Here is a 10,982-nt window from a genome sequence, read left to right on the forward strand (position 1 = left end):
AGCAGTTATGGTATGAATGTTTGGCTTGGAGAGGTTTTTGCACCTGGTCACAGACAGCTGTTGTGTTGTACACTGAAGTCCAGAAGCGAAGGGAAAAGGTGAGAGGAGGAGAGCGTGTAGATGCGAGAAGGAATTATACAACGAGCAAAGTGATGATGCTATATGTGGCTGCTAGGGCCAAACGTTTCTTAAATGGAAGCAAATGGAATGAAACAGAGAGGGACCTACCTGAATTTGTCCAATAGAAACTCTCATTTTAGTTGCAAAACTGAACATTTTGCAACTGTTTGGCCTAATGAGTACACCCCAGATCTGCTCGATGCAGCCAAGAGTGTGCAAGGCGGTATTGAATGTGTCCCAGTCTGTCACCTTGATGACTACAATTTGTCTCTCAACCTGTGCATCTTCATTATAAACGTTAATTTGTAGGCTAGGTTAGCAACCTAATCTTAAACGGTACCGACTGCCACTGGTGTACGTGTCAATCAAAGAGAACCCTACTGACCGGGTTCCTCCTTATGGCCCCTCCCATAGCTCTAACGGCCCTGCCATCTCAGCCAACCGCTTGTACGACACAGTCTCTCCCAGTCCCAGCCTCACGTCCCTCACAATAGTCTGCAGAACCTGGCTGGTAAACGCATCTACAAGAGAAGAGAGAAAGAGAGAAAAATAGAGGGAGTGAGTGGCAGGAATAGAGAGACTGACACTCACTTAATCAGTCAACATTCATAATAAGGACAACATAGGCTAGGTTTACTTCCTTATTCAGCAAATTATGTTTAAAGGAAGTAGTTTGTTTTCTTTTGTTCAGCAAACAACAATAGACAAAGAGATACAGATACCTACGTTTTAACTTAAAAACATCAGTTTAACATGGTATTTTACATGAAGGAAATTATTTCTGAAGAAGGACAATCTGGGTTATATTATATAAGGTCACAGCTAAAATTAAAAGTTTGCTCTTTCATTTAAAAGGATTAGGAGAGGCCAAATAGACACCAAATCTGCTCCAATTTTTTGAATAAAAATAATTTGAATGTTGCACACCATTTGTGTCAGTGGGATGACTTTGAGGTTAATAAGACCAATTTGTCCTTTTAATTGCTTTCTATTCAGAGTAGATTCATTATATCATGTTCTCTTAAATGGTGGAATTCACAAATCATTCACAGCTTAAGAGGCCACATTAACAGCTTTGATTTCATTAGTGCTTTAGCGGTAGCATTATCTTTAACTGTACTACCAGACTGGCTTAGCAACGTCCTCTCCACAAGCATGTTTGGGTTATTCTGATTACTTACAGTAGAAATGCAATATATTCAAATCTGACTTCTATTTTTACTCTGAACATTGATTCTAGCTGTATACAAGTGAAATGTACCTTTGTACAGTGAGCTTGTTAGTCCCTTACTTCATGCATCCTACAGTCATGAAAATTCAATTAGCCATCTAGCATTCCCTCTCATTCTGGTCTAAGAGAGCACATGACAAGTGATCTATGTGAAATCACTCTAAATTGGCATTGTGTGAAAACATGTCACCCCCCTGTCTCTCTTCTACAGAGCGAACATCCTTCACTCCCCAGGCTTCCACCTTATTGTCACTCTCCGCTACACAAAGCCACACGAACAAGGCGATTTGCCTAAACTGGGGGGAATAAGTGTAACACCTGAAGGAGATATATTTGATTGATGCCTACCCATGTGAGTTCTTTGTCTTCAACAAGGCCCGTAGGTACTGTTTAATAATTTTCAGGTAATAATCACGCTGTCAACGAGCTGATGGGTTCTTACGAAGGCAGACTTAATGTTAAGAGGAGAGAAGAAGCTTTATCCTCAATCTTTAAATACATTATTCTTGCTCATGAATTATGGATTTGCATGTGTGTTATATATTGATACCTCTGTAACTCTGGTGGCTAAACGGCACCATTTCCTGACTACAGATAGAAATAACTGTTTATGTACTTATTATTGACAAACAACTATAGTCAATTGACAGACTCTGTACATCATGACCAAAGTTATGTTAATTTGCGCTATATGCCTTATGTAAGTCTACACTTGCAGTTTCTTTGTCCAACAAGAAAAAGGTTTACACTGGATCCACAGACATAAACCCACAAGTCTAGAGGTTAAACAACTCTGGCCTCAACAGTGTTGGAGAGAGAGTTTCATGAGGGTCATTTCAGGTGACCAGCAATGATTTAAGAGCGGTCCCCTAGCCCCATACTTCATAAAGGGCTTAATATGGAGTGTCTGGGGTCAAGACCCTGTTTAGATAGGGGCACACCGATGTCAATTGTTTAAATAAAAGTTGAGGGGCACCACTTACAGCTTTACAGTCTTCCCATAATGATGTCACAGGTCATTACTTACCATAAGGGCAGGTGACAGGGACATTGGTGAGGCCAGATTAGCTGGGACTAAAATCGATGGGGATGAATGGATTATATGATTTGATGTCTATTGATGTTTTTGTTCTTTTTAAATGTAATACTGTACATTAAAAAAATAAATCCAGTAGTTTATTAGCCGTTCATAATTTGGTGTAGGTGACTGTATGGACAAACACATACACAAGGAGTCACATTTGCAGACACCACATAAACCAAGCTAACTAACACAATGAGATTTGGAGAGATCATTTTCCAGTTGCTACCCACCCCTCTGTAGTTGTGAGCATAAAGTACAATAGTGGAAATGCGGCCCCCTCATTATCCTTTGTGTCTAATGGCAGGGAGGAGAGACTTTGGCTCACATTCAAAGTGTCTCCTGAGTCTTGGGGGCTCCATACTTTTGAAGGCTGACAGGGTGTTGATGATTCTCTGATTATTCGATATTCTGAAAACTTTAATTTCCCTAATTCCTCTCCACATCACAGGGGCGAGTCCTGGTGAGTCTCATCTCACCCTGCGCTGTGCACAGAGGGAGGTTCAGACCCATGCAGGAACTCAGTCATTTGGTCTTTGAAGAGCCACCCCTCCCATTTTTACATTTTTAGTCATTTATCCAGAGCGATTTACAGTCAGTGAGTGCATACATTTTTCATACTGCCCCCCCGTGGGAAACGAACCCACAACCCTGGCGTTGCAAGCGCCATGCTCTACCAACTGAGCTACAGGGGACCTCCCTACACGTTCCCCGTGCCGCTTACCCAGACTAAGATCCTCTCGTCTGTTACATATGGATGTATAATTAATGAGAGAATAATATGCATCATTCTGAGAACCCATGGTGTCTGTGTTTTCGAGGAGACACACTCACTCTCTCCCTCTCTCCCTCTCTTCCCACCTCGATCAATGACAGTCAGAGTGTAGGAAAACAAGTTTCACGTCATGTCAACTCAACCGAGTTGCAAATCAACTTTATATTAAAAGTGGCTCCATTTTCTTATGAACAACAGAGCAAATAAATATGACAACATTTAACGGTAGAGGCCATGATTCCTACAGTTGCTAGTGAAAGTCTGCACACCCCTTGCACAGTCTTCACATTTTGCAGCCTTAAAGGGATACTTTGGGATTTTGGCAATGAGGCCCTTTGTCTACTTCCCCAGAGTCAGATTAACTTGTGGATACCATTTTTATCTCTCTGTGTCCAGTATGAAGGTTCGTTTCGTGAGACAAAATACACTACATTCTGTTTGCAACAAGGCAGTTAAGCAATACTGCAAGACACCGCAAAGAAATTACTGTTCTGGCCTGAGTTAAAAACTACAGGTTTAGGTCAAATCCAATACAACACAGAGTGAAACCCTCTGTATTGTCAAGTGGTGGAAGCATTATGTTATGGGTATGTTTGTCACCGGCAGGGACTGGGGAGTTTGTCAGGATCAAAATAAATATGAAAGGAAAAAAGCCCAGGTAAAACGTTTGATGTAAACCCGCCTCAGACTTCTGAATATCTAACCCCAGGACAATTACACAAATTTGAATGCAAAAGACACACAAGAATGGATTTCCAAAAGGTGTTGTTTGTTCCTGAATGGTCCCGTCTCAGTCCTGACTTAAACCAGAGACAAGGTTTGAATATTTCTGTGTATCAATGATTCCCAACCAAATTTACTGTGCTTTAGCAATTTTGACAAAAACAATGGCTATACACTGAGTATACAAAACATTAAGATTTTCCATGACATAGACTGACCAGGTGAATCCAGGTGAAAGCTATGATCCCTTATTGATGTCACTTGTTAAATCTACTTCAATCAGTGTATATGAAGGGGAGAAGACAGGTTAAAGAAGGATTTTTAAGCCTTGAGACAATTGAGACATGGAATGGGTATGCGTGCCATTCAGAGGGTGAATGGGCAAGACAAAATATTTAAGTGCCTTTGATTGGAATATGATAGTAGGTGCCAGGCGCACCGGTTTGTGTCAAGAACTGCAACTCTGCTGGGTTTTTCACGCTCAACAGTTTCCCGTATGTATCAAGAATGGTCCACCACCCAAAGGACATCCAGCCAACTTGACACGTCTGTGGAAGGCATTGGAGTCAACATTGGCCAGCATCCCTGTGGAATGCTTTCGACACCTTGTAGAGTCCATGCCCGATGAATTGAGGCTGTTCTGAGGGCAAAGGGGGGGGGGGTTCCTAATGTTTGGTACACTCAGTGTTGCCCTAAGAGTTGTGCACAGTTGATAGAATCTTATTCAAAATTATTCACAGCTGTAATGGCTGCCAAAGGTGTTTTCACCAATTATTAACCCTGAGGTGTGAAGACATACGCAATCTTTCATGGACAATATTTTATAATGGTCTTTCTTTTTGTAGATCTGTTGGGGAAAAAATCCAGTTGAATCCCTTTTTGAATTTAATTGAAATGTAATCTCCTGAGGGCACTTAACGTTAGTATGACCAGCAATTCATGCAAACTGTAAACACATCCTTATCCTGCTAATAACCAGAGAACAATTTACAAATTCTGATGATCATCAAAAACATAGAAATGATATTTTCTTCCCTCAATAGACAAATACTCATGCTGCCTACATATAACATGTCTTCACTGACAACCCTTACGGTTAGGACCACTGAGAGCAGTTCACTCCTAGCCTACCATCTATTTACCCAACCTCACAACAACAGGAGAGGTGTGTGTGAGGAGTGGGGTAAAAGGGCACAATCACCTATTCAGATCAGATACTAATGAAGAATTCCATCTATCCTGAAATTTAATTAAAACCCCAAAGACTTCAGATGAGATGCAATTTGAAAGAGCCCGGGGCGGGTCCACAAGCACTTAGTGGCGGAGGGAATCACGCTGAAAGTTGATATCGTAATTGCTCCTGTTGTATTTCTGCATTGCCTTTGCGGGAGCGTGGGACTCGTTGCAGTATACTGAATCTCAATGGAGTACCTGCTCATTGAAAATGCCATCACTCAAGCACTGTGTGGATCTGCAAGAAATTAGAGTGCAACTAAAACTTGATTGCAGGAGAAGAGTAGCATGGTTGCTGAGTACACGCAATGGAGTGCATTTGAGTGCTATCATATTTTTCGGTGTAGGGGCACTTTATTTCCTCCTAAATGAAACCTCATCGGAAAATTATCTGTTTCAACATGATAAGTATTCAGACTTAATGAAGTCTAACTGAGTTATATTGACATTTTCTTGGAAATTATTTTAAGTCCTAAAAAAGTTTATAATTTCAACATGTATTATGGTATTATTGTACTTTTATTGTGCAGAAAATGCTCTGAAAATGGCCTACCTAGCGTTGGTCAAATGTACTGCTGTGTGCTCTATCAAGCCATATCCCTGTAATGCTTAGAGAAAATGTCAAGTGTTATTGAAGTGTTGTGGTTGCGGGTTTACCTGCCTCATCTAAAGCCTATTATTTTAGGTTGTTGCTATAGGCCACCAAGTGCTACACAGTCAGCATCTAGATGATAGTGTACAGTGTGTGATGTAAACAGAGAGGTCTACTTTCTTGGGGACCTGAATATTGACTGGTTTTCATCAAGCTGTCTGCTCAAGAGGAAGCTTCTCACTGTAACCAGTGCCTGTAATCTGGTTCAGGTTATTGATCAACCTGCCAGGGTGTTTACAAACACTACAGGAACAATCTATCATCCACATGTATTGATCACATTTTTACTAATACTGTAGAACTTTGTTCTAAAGCTGTATCTGTACCCATTGGATGCAGTGATCACAGGATCACAGCTATATCCAGGAAAGACAAGGTTCCAAAAGCTGGGCCTAAAATTGTGTATACAAAAGATTTTGCTGTGACTCTTATGTGGATGATGTTAGAAATATTTGTTGGTCTTATGTGATAAATAAGGAGCATCCAGACGCTGTAATTTATGAAATTGTTTTCTTCCAATTATTGATAAACATGCACCTGTTAAGAAATGGACTGTTAGAACTGTTAAGGCTCAATGGATTGATGAAGAATTGAAAAAACTGTATGGTTGAAAGAGATGAGGCAAAAGGAGTGGCTAATAAGTGCAACTTGAGAATTATGTGACTAAACTCAACAAAAAGAAGAAGAAACTGTATTATGAAGCCAAGATCAATTATATAAAGTTTGGAGTACTTTAAATGAAATTATGGGCAGAAAGACAAATTCAACTCCATCTTTCATCGAATCAGATGGCTTAACCAGATGACAAAACCATTTGATGTTGCCAATTATTTAAATGATTACTTAATTGGCGAAGTGGGCAAACTTAGGCAGGAAATACCGACAATGAACAGTGAGCCATCGTATTCTTGCATACAAAAAAAACTAATAATGAAAGAAAAGCATTGTAAGTTTGAATTTTGTAAACGTTAGTGTAGGAGAGGTGGACGAATTACTGTTATCAATCAATAATGACAAACCTGGCATTGACAACTTAGATGGAAAGCTAATGAGGATGTTAGCTGACTCTATAGCCACTCCTATCTGTCATATCGTTCATCTGAGCCTAGAGGAAATGGTTTGTCCTCAGGCCTGGAGGGAAGCCAAAGTCATTCTTCTATCCACGAATGGTAAAGCAGCCTTTACTGGTTCTAACAGCCGACCTATCAGCTTGCTGCCAGCTCTTAGCAAACTGCTGGAAAAAATTATGTTTGACCAAAGACAATGCTATTTCTCTGTAAAAAAATTAACAACAGACTTTCAGCATGCTTATAGAGAAGGGCACTCAGCATGTACTGCATTGACACAAATGACTGATGATTGGTTGAAAGAAATTGATAATAAAAAGATTGTGGGAGCTGTAATGTTAGATTTCCGTGCAGCCTTTGATATTATTATGGTCTTTCAATCTCTGCCATATTGTGGATGAAGAGCTATCTATCTAATAGAACACAGAGGGGTTTCTTTAATGGAAGCTTCTCTAATGTTAAACATGTAAAGTGTGGTGTACCGCAGGGCAGCTCTCTTGGCCCTCTACTCTTTTCTATTTTTACCAATGACCTGCCACTGGCATTAAACAAAGCCTGTGTGTCCATGTATGCTAATGATTCAACCCTATACACCTCAGCAACCATAGCCAGTGAAATCACTTCAACCCTAAACAAAGTGTTCCAGTCGGTTTTAGAATGGGTTGCCAGTAATAAACAGGTCCTGAACTTCTCTAAAACTAAGAGCATTGTATTTGGTACAAATCATTCCCTAAATTCTAGACCTCAGCTGAATCTGGTAATGAATGGTGTGGCTGTTGAGCCAGTTGAGGAGACTAAATTACTTGGTGTTACTTTAGATTGTAAACTGTCATCGTCAAAACATATTGATTCAATGGTTGTAAAGATGGGGAGAGGTCTGTCTGTGATAAAGAGATGCTCTGCTTTTCTGACAACACACTCCACAAAGCAAGTCCTGTAGGCTCTAGTTTTATCTTATCTTGATTATTGTCCATTCATATGGTCAAGTGCTGCAAAGAAGGATGTAGTTAGGCTGCAGCTGGCCCAGAACGGCACGTTTTGCTCTTCATTGTAATCAGAGGGATAGTATCGCTTCTTGTTTTTATAAGAAACATTAATGTATTGGAAATTCCAAATTGTTTGCATAGTCAACTTAACACAGCACTGACACACACTTACCCCCACCAGACATGCCACCAGGGGTCTTTTCACAGTCCCCAGGTCCAGAACAAATTCAAGGAAACATGCAGTATTATACAGAGCCATGATTGCATGGAACTCCCTTCCATCTCATATTGCATAAATTAAAGCAACACCTCACAGCACAACGTTTCTCCCCTATGTGACCAATTTTTTCTGTGTATGTACTGACATGTATGTGTAACTGATAGAGGCACACACCACACACCACATGTTAATGTGTTTAAATGTATGTAAATTGTAAAGTATTTTGTCTGTAATGTCTTTTCGTTATGTGTCGGACCCCAGTAAGACTAGCTGTCGCCATTGGCGTCGGCTAATGAGTATTCTAATAAAATAATGATCTATCAAACTATGAAATTACAGCTATTACTTGAATGCACACTAACTGTCTATTCTGAAGGCTCTCTTGTCCACTGCTGTAGGTGACTGGTCAAGCCAACAATGCCCTCATTGAAACGTTACTACCATTCACATGTTCTCATTAAAAAAAGCTTCCTGTCTGAAAATGTCAAGAGTGGAATTCGATCAGTTTCAAAGAATGTGCCAAGAATCATGGGAACAGCAGCCAAGACTAACATGCGTGGTAAGGGCTGCCACAGATTACTGAGCGAAGTCACAGCTCCGGGTTCTGTTCTCTCTCTCTGCCTCTTCTGTTCGCTCTCAGCCATAAAATACTTTATTATAACACAGTGAGCCGGAGAGTGTAAGTGATGTAACTGACAATTAAGAGTGAAAGTCTGATCCCAGTCATGGCTCTGCAAATATTTATCCATGGCGACAGACAGACAGACCTCCATGCAGGGTGGGGTGGTGAAAGAACGGGAGCGGGAGCCTCCCCACGGTCCACAGCTTGCTGAAGTAGGCCCAAAGCCATTCCACGCAGCACTGCAACTCATTTCCATTGCTAACAGTGACCGCACAGCTTAGGGAGGCATCATCACTCCTGTGAGAGATATTAGAAGGACAAAGTTTCAATAGAAAATGATTAATAACGGATCATTCTTGGTTAGACAGTATCATAGCATGTCATATGTGTGTAATAAAAGTCATGAATGAAAGGTCATGAATGACAGAGTAATGACAAAAGTATTACATTTTATGCAACCTCACAAACGTTGTTGATGTGAATGAAACAGCTGAATAGCTTGTCATTATGTCAAAAGCTAAGTATATAATGCGTCATGCAACAGTGTTATTGTGTATCAGTTGTCGAATAAACAGGATTTACAATTAGGATTTACAATTATTCTTATGGCAGCAAGGCTCTTTTACCTAAAACTAGTTTAGTCGCAGACTAAAAAAGGCAGCATATCAATATAAAGGGGTGCCTACAAGCAACGGAGAAAACTTGAACTTCCGTCTGGGAAAGCACTTTGCTTATGGTTGAGTTGGCATCACTTAAAACAGATGAGGTTGCTCTCTGATGCTGACCAACCTCTGTTGGTCCGTGGAAGTGGACTGACCCATATCTGACATGTAAAGACGCTACTGGGATAGCCATCTCTTAACATGAGCATTTCTGTAAAGTAGACCTCAAACTGTGTTGCAGCTCGACACCGCCAATTCCATTAACTGGTATACAGATGTGTAAATAAATAATGACATAATTTAAGTGCCTTTTTGGAAGATTGGTTTATCCTGTATAGTATTAATAATACACATTTAGTTTGTTAAACACAAAGAGCATACTTTTTCTAACCCTCTTAATATGTAAGTCAACATGGTGTACTTTTTAACACTCCTGCAGAAAACAATTTGTGCAACAAAAATAAATCAACATCCTTGGCTGAGGTTTACTAGTGTGTTATGGTGCAGTTCAGTTTTCAGCGAGCAGCATAGCCTAGGTGTTAGTGGCTGTAATGAAACTCCCAACAGTGCTATTTTACAGTATGTGTAAACACTGTAAAAAGTGTAAATACTCTCATATCAAAATACACCAAACCACAGTTGAGTTTATAGTGAAGTGCTGACAACTCAGAGAGACCTAGCCCTGGTCCATGCTGAGGCCGAGTCAAACAATGGTTCTGGCTCATGGCAATCTCTTTCGGCATGGGTGAGTGCCCAGTCAGCCCCTACTTGTCATTGTCTCTCCCTCACTCCCTTCTCCCCCTCCCCAATCTCTGCTCCACTGTTCTCTCCTCATTTCTCCCTTCTCTGAATTTCTCTATTCCCTCTCCAGATCCAACCCCCCCCATCACCCCTCCCCCCACCCTTCTCTTTCTCTCAGTGAGGATGTTCCAGCCACTGCACACTGACAGCTCGGGGATATTGTGTGTGGAAATGTTCCTGTTGGAATCACAGGCCCTTACAATCTACTGGACAGAGGCTAGAGCACCTTTGCTTAAGGCAGGGGACCTTTGCCCTCCACTCACACTTCAGACCTGTCACTATGGCTGTTATCCCACAGCCCTCTGCTACACACCCTCACCATGAGGTTGTCTGAGTAATCCTACATTGACATTTAGTCAATATAATGCAGTCAACAAACGTAAATGTTATTTGGTAAATTTCACAAAGTTAGTTTAGCTGAAGCCCCTCATACACACTTTGAGAGAGGCTGGGTGTTTGTCTTCTTTATCATCATATGCAATTTGTAAACTCAGATTAAGCTTCAGAGTCACTTAACATCACATCTATCTTTCACCAGAACACACAAATTGAAAAAACTAACTTTATGGAAGGAAGATTAGAAACCATGACCTTGAAATGAGAGATCAGAGATATCTAATCAATGGCTTCAATGTTCTTCCAATTACAATAACACTCTCCCAGGAGAAATACTTGTGTCTTGAGATAAACAAAAATAAATCCAAATTGCATACATCTTTTGTATACCGACCAACCTACAAATAAAGTGTTAAATTCCTGTTTGCCCTTTCAAATTGCACAACATTCACGTTACTTTTCCATGGTTTGGA

The 10,982-nt window shown here is 40.5% G+C and overlaps 1 pseudogene; it reads right to left on the reverse strand.

Annotated features, from left to right (window-relative positions):
* Positions 1-481: 481 nt before the first annotated feature.
* Positions 482-9,531, reverse strand: LOC123482300 (annotated as a pseudogene).
* Between the last annotated feature and the right edge of the window lie 1,451 nt (positions 9,532-10,982).

Source organism: Coregonus clupeaformis, chromosome 1 (genome assembly GCF_020615455.1).
Source record: "Coregonus clupeaformis isolate EN_2021a chromosome 1, ASM2061545v1, whole genome shotgun sequence".
Taxonomy (NCBI): domain Eukaryota; kingdom Metazoa; phylum Chordata; class Actinopteri; order Salmoniformes; family Salmonidae; genus Coregonus; species Coregonus clupeaformis.